The sequence below is a fragment of the Ctenopharyngodon idella genome, chromosome 17 (assembly GCF_019924925.1).
Source record: "Ctenopharyngodon idella isolate HZGC_01 chromosome 17, HZGC01, whole genome shotgun sequence".
NCBI lineage: Eukaryota > Metazoa > Chordata > Actinopteri > Cypriniformes > Xenocyprididae > Ctenopharyngodon > Ctenopharyngodon idella.
Genome location: NC_067236.1, coordinates 34,401,542 through 34,411,292, shown reverse-complemented (window position 1 = coordinate 34,411,292; position 9,751 = coordinate 34,401,542).

The following is a 9,751-nucleotide window of genomic DNA, read 5'->3' as shown; positions in this document are numbered from 1 at the left end:
AACCTTGATGATTCTTTTTCCTTTGTAGAACACAAAAGCAGAAATTTCTCTTCAGTCTTCTAAAGTCCTATGAAATCTGTGTGAGGAACAGACTGAAATGTCTGCTGTTATTCACTAAAAAATCATTGATCCAACCCAAAATGACTCACTTACTTCACCAATTAAGTCTCATGCAAACCATATGACTTCAGAAGACCAACAAGCTGCACTGACCACTTTTATGACCCATTTTACATCCTTTTTGAAGCTTAAAAGCCCTAATATTCTGAAATTGCGTGAAGAATAACGTTCAGTTCATTATTCAAAAGGGATCTTTTTGTGTTCCACAGATGAAAGTCTTCTGGGTTTGTGATGAACAGATCTAGACTTTGAGAGTCAAGGCTTGCCAGAAAAAAAAAAAAACATGTTTACAAGCACCCGAATAATTTGTTAATAATCTGTAAACGCCTCAATCTGACGGAGCGTGACTTTGATTAGTTTGGAAGGGATGCTGTAGATCTGCTGTGGAACCCGGAGCATTTGTTTCCCCTGGGTTGACATGTCATTCAATACAAATCCCAGATATGCTCAGTGTGGAATCAGCTATAAATACGAGTAATGTCTTTTAAACGTACGTGATTGAGTACGGTGTCATGAAAGTTTCTGGGTGATGCGAGTGTTATTTGACTGAAACTTTTCACTGATGTCCCAAAGCCATTTACAGAGCCGCTGCACATTTGCTACTGATGTGAAAACATAAAGCGAGACAGTACTGTACATGTCAAAGATCTGAAAAATTATTCCATTAAGCCCTTCGCTTCAAAGTGCGTGGTTGGGAGAGGAATACGAATGGCTTTCACCCACAAACATTCGCATGAATATTACATGATTTCCTGTTTATTATGTGGAATTAACACAATGACTCCGGTGGTTTTTGGTTGCTTGTGCCTACATTATAGCCTGCACTCATTTCACATACTAACGGATCTCCTATTAAAATTCATATGAATCCTGTTCAGTTCTCTAAGCTCATTTACCCGATAGAACCCGTCATAAAACTTGAGTCCTATTAATCCACGGCAAAGAGATGCCAATTGCTAAACGCGGCACACGTGTGTATGGAAATGCCTACAATATGCAGATACATTCACAGGGATAAAGAGACACTCAATTTATGGAAAGCAGGCTGTTGTTTAGGACACACAGGATTAGACGAGTGCCCTTGCTGTGTTTACGGGATTTCTTTGAGAGCTGGCAGAGTCCTCAAATGTTTTGCAGGGACACAACCCTTTATTAACAGTTAACCAGACTGCTGGACCAACAGATGAAACTATAATGCACAATGTCCAGTCATTCCAATTAACTAATTAATCAATCACACAGAATAACGTATGAGGGTGAAAAGTTCCTGGTGTGGATTTTGCTCATTTACACACTGACTAACAGAAAGTGATATCTGTGTGAGCTGTGCTTTATACATCGCAGGCGAGTAATAATTAATTCTAGAATGCAAAATTGAACAGATCAATAACCAGAGTGTTGCAGGTGTAGTTGGAGATTGTGGATTCGTGGATGGTCCAAACAGGTGAGTATACAGGTATGGGAAGCGGCTGAGAAGAGGATTGTTGGGGATTCGGAGACACTAGGTGTTGGAGAAAGATCGCAGAATCGTTGGAGGTGAGTGTTCAGGTGAGACCTCGTCGTAGACCAGACGCCGATGAAGTGTGTGCTCGTATAGTGCTCTTGATGAGGGTGCTGATTGGTGCAGGTGATCAGTAACTGGGTCATGGTGAGGGCTGTGAGGGTGCAGGAACAAACAGGCAGACAAAGGAACTGTGACAGCAATGGATTTATACATTTTTGTTTTTACAGCATAATTTTTGATCAATTATAACACCCAGGAATTTATTTTCATACACTTTTTCTATTTCCTCATTATTAATCCTAATTTTATCTTTGGTATTACTTTGCCGATTACTAAATATTATGAAATTAAATTCAGTGAAAGTCTATTATCATCAAATCACTTTTATAAGACTATCAATTCAATTTCCACTGTATTCAGAAGCAGTTCCAAATTTTTCCCTAAACAATATAAATTTGTGTCATCAGCAAATAGAACAATTTTTAATATTTTAGATACTTTACCAATATCCTTTATATACAGTACAAACAATTTGGGGCCAAGCACCGAACCTTGTGGTACACCACAAGTGACTTCCATTAGATCCGATTGAGCATTATGGTAACACTTTATTTTAGGGTCTTTTAACTAGTTGCTTATTATCATGCATATTACTAGAAAATTGGCTATTTATTAGTACTTATTAAGTGCATATTAATGCCTTATTCTGCATTCTTAATCCTACCCAATACCTAAGCTTAACAACTACCTTACTAACTATTAATAAGCAGTAAATTAGGAGTTTCTTGAGGGGAAAGTCATAGTTAATAGTTTGTGTTCCCTATACTAAAGTTGTCACGGTTGGGTTGTAGTATTTAAAGTCACGATGAATGAGATATCTTCAAGAACATTTAATGGAGTACAAGGAACAAGAAAAAATCACCAGGAAAGTAACTTACAACAGCATGTAACAAACAAAGCTAGACAAAGACTTATGTACAAGGTGAACAAAGGACTAAATGAGACTAATTAACAAGAAACAGCTGAACTCAAACACTAATCAAATGAGTAACCAAGGATACAAACAAGTGGCGGGAAACTGAAAACAAAGGAGAACGTGACTAAAGAAAAACAAACTCATACATGAACAGGACAGGGAAACAGATCAAAAACTCAAACTCAAAACGTGACAAAAGTGTTACCAGCATTATTTATTTATACACATTGATATCTATCAACTTAACCAAGAGTAGGCTTTCCCTCTTATACCATATCTCTCCAGTTTCATCATTTATAAGCCGTGATCAATAGTGTCAAAAACTTTTTAAAATCTAAGAGCACTCCCACAGTATATTCATTATTATCCATTAACCAGTTCCATCACTGCCATTGTGGTCGACCTATTTGTTCTAAAGCCATACTGATGTGATCTATGAAATCATCAAACCTGTGTGCAAACTGGGAAAACAGAGAAATTGGTCTGTAATTGGAAAAAAACATGTCCATCTCCAGAATTCAGGGGTCTCCAGATTACAGAGCCCCTAAAAGGACACGGTGAAGGAAAAAATATATACATTTCAAACGCATTCGCTCGCAAAACTTTTGTGCTCCCCAGAGAAACTTTGCATTCGCTTACAAAGAACTGAAACGTTTCTCAGGGGAACGCAAACATTTTGTGAGTTTCTTGGAGGAGCGCAAAAGATTTGCGAGAGAACACAAAAGCATTGACATAATTTTTCCTCCATCTCATATTTTTTTTCCATCATGTCCCTTTAGAGGCTCCGTACAAGATACCTTTCTGAAATCTATTTTTAACTTGACACGGAGTTATAAACATGCTGTGCTCATGCTGTGAGACTCCTAAAAACAACCAGACATCTAAAGACATCCATCCGCAGACCTACATCTTAAAATTGCCTGTGTCAGGGTGTGTTTTGTGATTTAAATGCTGGTATGTTTTATGTGAATGTTTGTTATGATCATCCAGTCATACCTACACGAAGTCCAACAACCTGTATTTATTTTGTACTAAATGAATAAAATCAGCTGAAATCTCTCAACATCAGCAACCCGACAAAGGAACAATAACAGCAGAGACCAGGAGCTTCAGCCTTTGTCTCTCACTGAACCGCATTACATCGCATCATTTTTGGAGAGCAGTCGTGTTATTCATCCTCTCCTGAATGCAGAATCCAGCTGAAGCAGTGAGGTGGTGGTTATGTAGGTCACTTCCTCCTCCTCACAGGAAAAAGGAAGAGGCACAAATTCTTATTATAGCACACACGCACACATACACAGAGCAGATAAACCAGCTTCAGTCCGTAAAGCAGGCTTACTTATTCTCAAATCATGGACGCAGTGCCTTAGATAGAGGTAATAACAAACTACTGAGAGAGGAGGAGAGGAGAGACGGATATTTTCTCCTCCAGAGGAAGGAGGGGCTGAAAACACCAAGGGAAACGGTCTACCGCCACACACACACACACACACACTCCCTGAAATAACTCCTCTTCACTACATTGTGAGAGCGGGAGGAATATTCATACACTGCTCAGGCTGTAGACGTGTTTGAATAATTACAGTGTTCAATTACATTTGCATCACCAAGACGGTTTCTGGTGATAATAACAACAACAACAACATGAAAACGCATTCCAATAATTGCTGTGCATAAAACAATATAATGACTTAAAATGCTGGCAGCTTGAATGGCGCAAACTGATCATTAAATGGATCCGTAAACTCGAGCTTCTTGACCAAATAATTACATTTTTGTGTGCAGTGATAACATGCATGGGCAAAAGCCAATCAAACATCTATTTCATAATAGAATATTTCATAAGAATAGCAATAATATGTGCACTGATAGAAAGAAATACTACCAATAAATTTAATAAAATGCTAGGAATTGAGTACAGTGTAGTATAGGTAAAAATAACGGAGTGTCGACGCGGGTTCAAATCCACCTTTTGCCGAGCTTGCATTTATTTTTAATAAAAATGAAAATAATGTTCTAAAAGTGGAAATAAACTGTGAACGAGTGATTAATAATATTAAAAGAGTTTATTGGGTAGGGTTAGGGGAAGGTGTGGGGAGGGTTTTTATTCTCCCAATAAGGCAGCATCCACTTAATAGTTTTAATAAATATAATCATTTACACTCTATGATTTTATTGCATCCTGTTAATGTACAAAAATACTGAGGTGCAAATAGTATCTGCCAATTTAAAGTATAGATAGCATCTAATTATTTACTTACTTATTGCAAAGAACTGATACTTTTACATGGTGTAAATAGAATCTATCGCTATTTTCACTTAGTGTAAATAGCCGCTGCCTAAAAATAAAGGTACAGTACAGGCATTGGGTCTCACTGAATTCACTGTAATTATGTTTGTTTGTTTGTTTGCATTGAAACAGAACTTCTCACTGAAAATTTCTGCAAAATTCTGTGCATAGGCATGTGAATTTGTTCTTAACGTTGTTCTAATATTAATTTGGAATATTCCTAATGAGTGACCATGTGCACATAATTTGCATAAAACACACCCAAACCATCTCCATATATAGGCTTTCCACACAGTCTGTCCTATACAGCCATTTCTTTTTCTATTTTCTAAGTGCATGCTATTGATGTTATTAAGAATTTGTATATAAGAATTTGTTCATAGAGTGAAATGAATTTTCAGTTTTAAGAATTAAGAACAACTTCTTAACATTCCAAATACATTTCATTCTCCATTGTCTAAAAATGCATGTTATTGATATAAATGTGGATATGTGAATTTTGTGTACATGTGGTTTCAGTTGTTTCTAAATTTAGAAAAAATGTAAGTGCAAATTTATTGGTGAATCAAGATTTATGTTTGAAGACATTGGCATGCAGACTTTTAAGCACAAATGTGTGTGTTTGTACAGTTAGTGAACGAGAACTGTTTGTTTTGATGCATTTGTTAGTTTACTGCCGTCAGTGTGTTCTTTGAGCTCCAGACAGACGAACCAGGAGCTCATCCTTGTGAAAAAGACTAAATAAAAAGAAAAAAAATGTACTTGCAGATAATATAATATTAATAAAATAAAAGGCCACTAGTGTATTTAAAGAAAGTACACTTTCATGACTGTTGATTAACACACTAAAGTACAATTTTAGAAAGTGAACTTTGTAATAATGTCAAATGAAATGTTTTACTTTTTAATTAAATACATTTTAAATCATTGTTTTAATAATCTTTTGTCGTTTTTTTTTTTAAGAAGTACGTTATTTTGATGTGGTAACTAACATATTAAAGCACATGTAAAGAACTTGATTATAATTTGAACTGTAGTGTGTTATTCGATATTACATTTAAAGTTAATATATTTTAAATGTACTAAATACATTTAAAGGATTAGTTCACTTTAAAATGAAAATTACCCCAAGGTTTATTCCCCCTCAACAAGCCATCCCAGGTGTAAATGACTTTCTTCTTTCTGACGAATACGTCAGTTACTCGTAGGACGTAGCGTAAGCTTTATGAACTGTGAGAGTTTTACACTTTCTCTTGAATACGGAAGGCGGTCTTGCGGAAGCTGCATATTTTACTTTATAACTTGTTAAATATGGATATTTTGGATATTTTTCTTACACAAACGCATCACTTGACTTCAGAAGGCCTTTATTAACTCCGTGTGGAGTACGTTTATGATGGATGGATGAACTTTCTTCAGCTCATACTCGTTGGTATCGTTCACTGCCATTATAAAGCTCAGATACGTCAGAATATTTATTAATACATCTCTGATTGTGTTCATCAGAAAGAAGAAAGTCATGGTACACAATGGTTACACAATCATGGGATAATTTTCATTTTAAAGTGAATTAATTCTTTAAATGACAAGTTTCAATAGAAATTACACTAAAGTATATTTTAGTTTAACATAAATCCTTGTCAGATCATTCAGCAGTAACTTTAACCATATTTTAAAGACAATAGGAGTATTTATGAAATCACATACAGTAAAGATGTACTAAAGTTCACCTGACTGTATTTGATATAAACAGTTTAAACTGTTACATTTTCATGTAATTGTAAATAATAATTAAGTGTATGAAAACATAAGCCTGCAATTAAGCATATTCTTTTACATTATATTATTTCCGTAATAAAAGTGTGTCAAAGAGTCAGCCTCAGGTGAAAATCGACTGACTCTCCAGAGAAGAAACTTGTTTTCTGTTGGTCAGATTTTGCTCTGTATTCCTCAGTGTCACTGACACACATGACGCGCAGAAGTCTGTCTGCGGTGTAATATGGGTAAATGGCAGAACTGCACCTTCCTTAGCGCTCAACATCAACACGGACAGAACAAGGAGAAACGCCTCAGCTGTCTTCTGCGGTATCTTCATTAGACCTTTGAACACGCTGGACCTCGAGGTTACAGATGAGGAATGTTACTGCAGAGGCAGGGGACGACTTTGGACGTGGTTAGGACAGAAATGGCTTCAGTTTAAAAGCAATCAATGGCTGTAACCCAGAAGAAGAGCTCTCGATCTAACACATTCCTCAGAGGGCATATCGCTGGCCACAACAGACATGAGAAATGAACGCAATTACGGCATTCCAGAACCAATTATGTGTTCAATGTGTGGGCAAAAGCCCATAAATAATATCACACTTCACACTTTTAATTGGCACAATGAAGTTCATGTAAGACAAAGGCATGTGGCGTGTTCATATGCCTTCAGATCCTCTTGTGAAGACGCTGCTTATGAAGTTGCTTTAATCAGAAAATGAATGAAATGACAACAACTTAGAAATTTCAAGACTGCTACAGGATCATTGAAGGTAAATGTCACTTTATGTGACTACACATTACTCTTACAACCTACTAGCTTCATTCAGCCTTAAGAAGAAATGGTGCGAACAAAGTTAGTTGAAAAGCAGCCTGTAGTTCTGATTTAAGAATGGCTGGTGCACTGATATATAGCACGATGCTTTATCTAAGAATTTTATCATTTTTATTGAGAAAATATTGCGTTGAATCTTCTCTGTGCTTTTATAGAAAACAAAAGTCCAGAGCAGAAGCTCCAAAACACTAAAAATGAGTCCATATTCCAGTCAGTCAGCATATATCCAAATGTACAAAAATAAGACTGACATCAGACTGGTCCAAATTTTAAGTCATTATTCCAATAAAAATTTTTCCCTCCACTGAAATGGTTGTGCAACGCTCAAACTAGCATGTGCCAAATATAGAGCACACATATTTAATAGCTGGAGGTTTTATGCAAAAATCAAGTAATAGCTGCATGAAGACTGATAGACTTTATCCGGCTGGCGGGTGTCTTACGTTAGCAGTCTCTCCTCATCTGCGTATCACTTGTCACTCATAGTAGCTGTTCACATTTGCTGTATATGGAATATGGAAAAACATCCACTGCCACCAAGCTAATATACTTAAAGAGGCTGTATTCAGAAACTCTTGTGCGACACCGGTGGCTGTTAAGTGAACTGCAGCCTGAAACTTATTGCTCACACTCGTGTACACGTAACGTACAAGAACCTGATTACACGTTACAAAATTAGACTCGGAAGCATGTGTAAACATCACATCCTTAGTCCTCCACATAAAAATCAGTCTACAGGCTTTCAGAGACATCCTAGGAAGTTCGTTTAATGCCTTGTTTTAAAGGGGACCTATAATGCCCCTTTTACAAGATGTAATACATGTTAATCTTTTGTGCAAATCCAGCGTTGAATTGACCCTCGTTTGTGAAGCAGTCCGGCGTAAAATGACGGCATGACAACAACACTCTACTACAACAACTCTTCCTCTTCTGTAAAGCAGCCCAACATGGCCCCGCCCCCTTTGTTGTGTGTTCTCGGGGGCGGGGTTTATGTAAATTTTAGGGTTTGTGATGTCACCAACCCAGGAAGAAGCTCGTTCCTACCAGCCGTTTGTTGTAGTCCTTAAAAAGCGATTTCTGTAAAAGAAAATATCTCTCTTTGCATTGAACTTTGAGCGTCGTAACTTTGTTGTTTATGATCAAACAGCAACATTACACACTAACTAAAGCTAAAAAAGTGAAATCATAATCAACCACCCCTTTAAGGCCTAGTTTTTTAAAGTTTCATTACAAGCTGTTCACTTACTGGCAATAAAAAAGCAATTAATACATGAAAATTCTTACATATAGACCCTTTAAAGCAGATGCAAGTCATTTCAGCTCCACTAGTGGCACCAAATGGAATGGCAAAAAAAAAGAAATAAATAAATTTTAATCCAAACTGGTTTTCCAAAACACTTGAACCGCTCCTTGGGGCCCCGTCAAACAAACAGATAGTCCTGCCCCAAACTCACATAAAACTCAGATTGGAGAAAGTTGTTTCCCAAAAAAATGGTGCTTCACCTCCTTTTAGCCTGAAAGAAACGCGGAGACACAAGACAGTGATTTAATGACACTCGTGCCTGCTCTCATTACTCGTCTGCACTGTCCTTCACTCAGAGAGCAAGGTGAAACATGGAGAGACTGATGCTTCAAATTCAGCTTTGCATCACAGGAATAAATTACATTTTAAAATATATTAAAATAGAAAACAGTTATTTTAAATTGTAATAATAGTTCACAATATTACTGTTTTTACTGTGTTTTTGAACAAATAATTCCAGCCTTTCTAAAACATTAAAAAATCTTACCGACCCCAAACTTTTGAACTGATAAAGGCCTTTCTCAGAAAAATGTCATTCTGAGCCAGAACCATTATCCAAACACAGTAGGACACTAGTCAACTTGTGCAATGGATTCAAACACATTCAACGCTTTTGAAATGCAAATAATCTGAAAGAGAGACGTCAGCTGAGGAAAGCAGACACGCAGCGAGAGTGAAATGAAAGAATCTTCCCCGTGAGGTTTCCACAAATAGAGAAACACTGAGTTCAGAAACATTCCCAAGGCCATCCCAATAGCCTCCGATTACTCATTCCCAACCAGTCCTTTTCTATCCCTCAGTTTGTGCGTTCTTTTCATTTGCTGGGGTTTATTTCTGAATGCTAATCAGAGCTCTTGTGAAGGTAATCATCACCTGGGCTCCCCAAGGGCCGCTCTCCTGCACAAGAGACAGAAATAAATTATTAAATGAAATCTAATTTCATTTAATTCATTTGCGAGCAG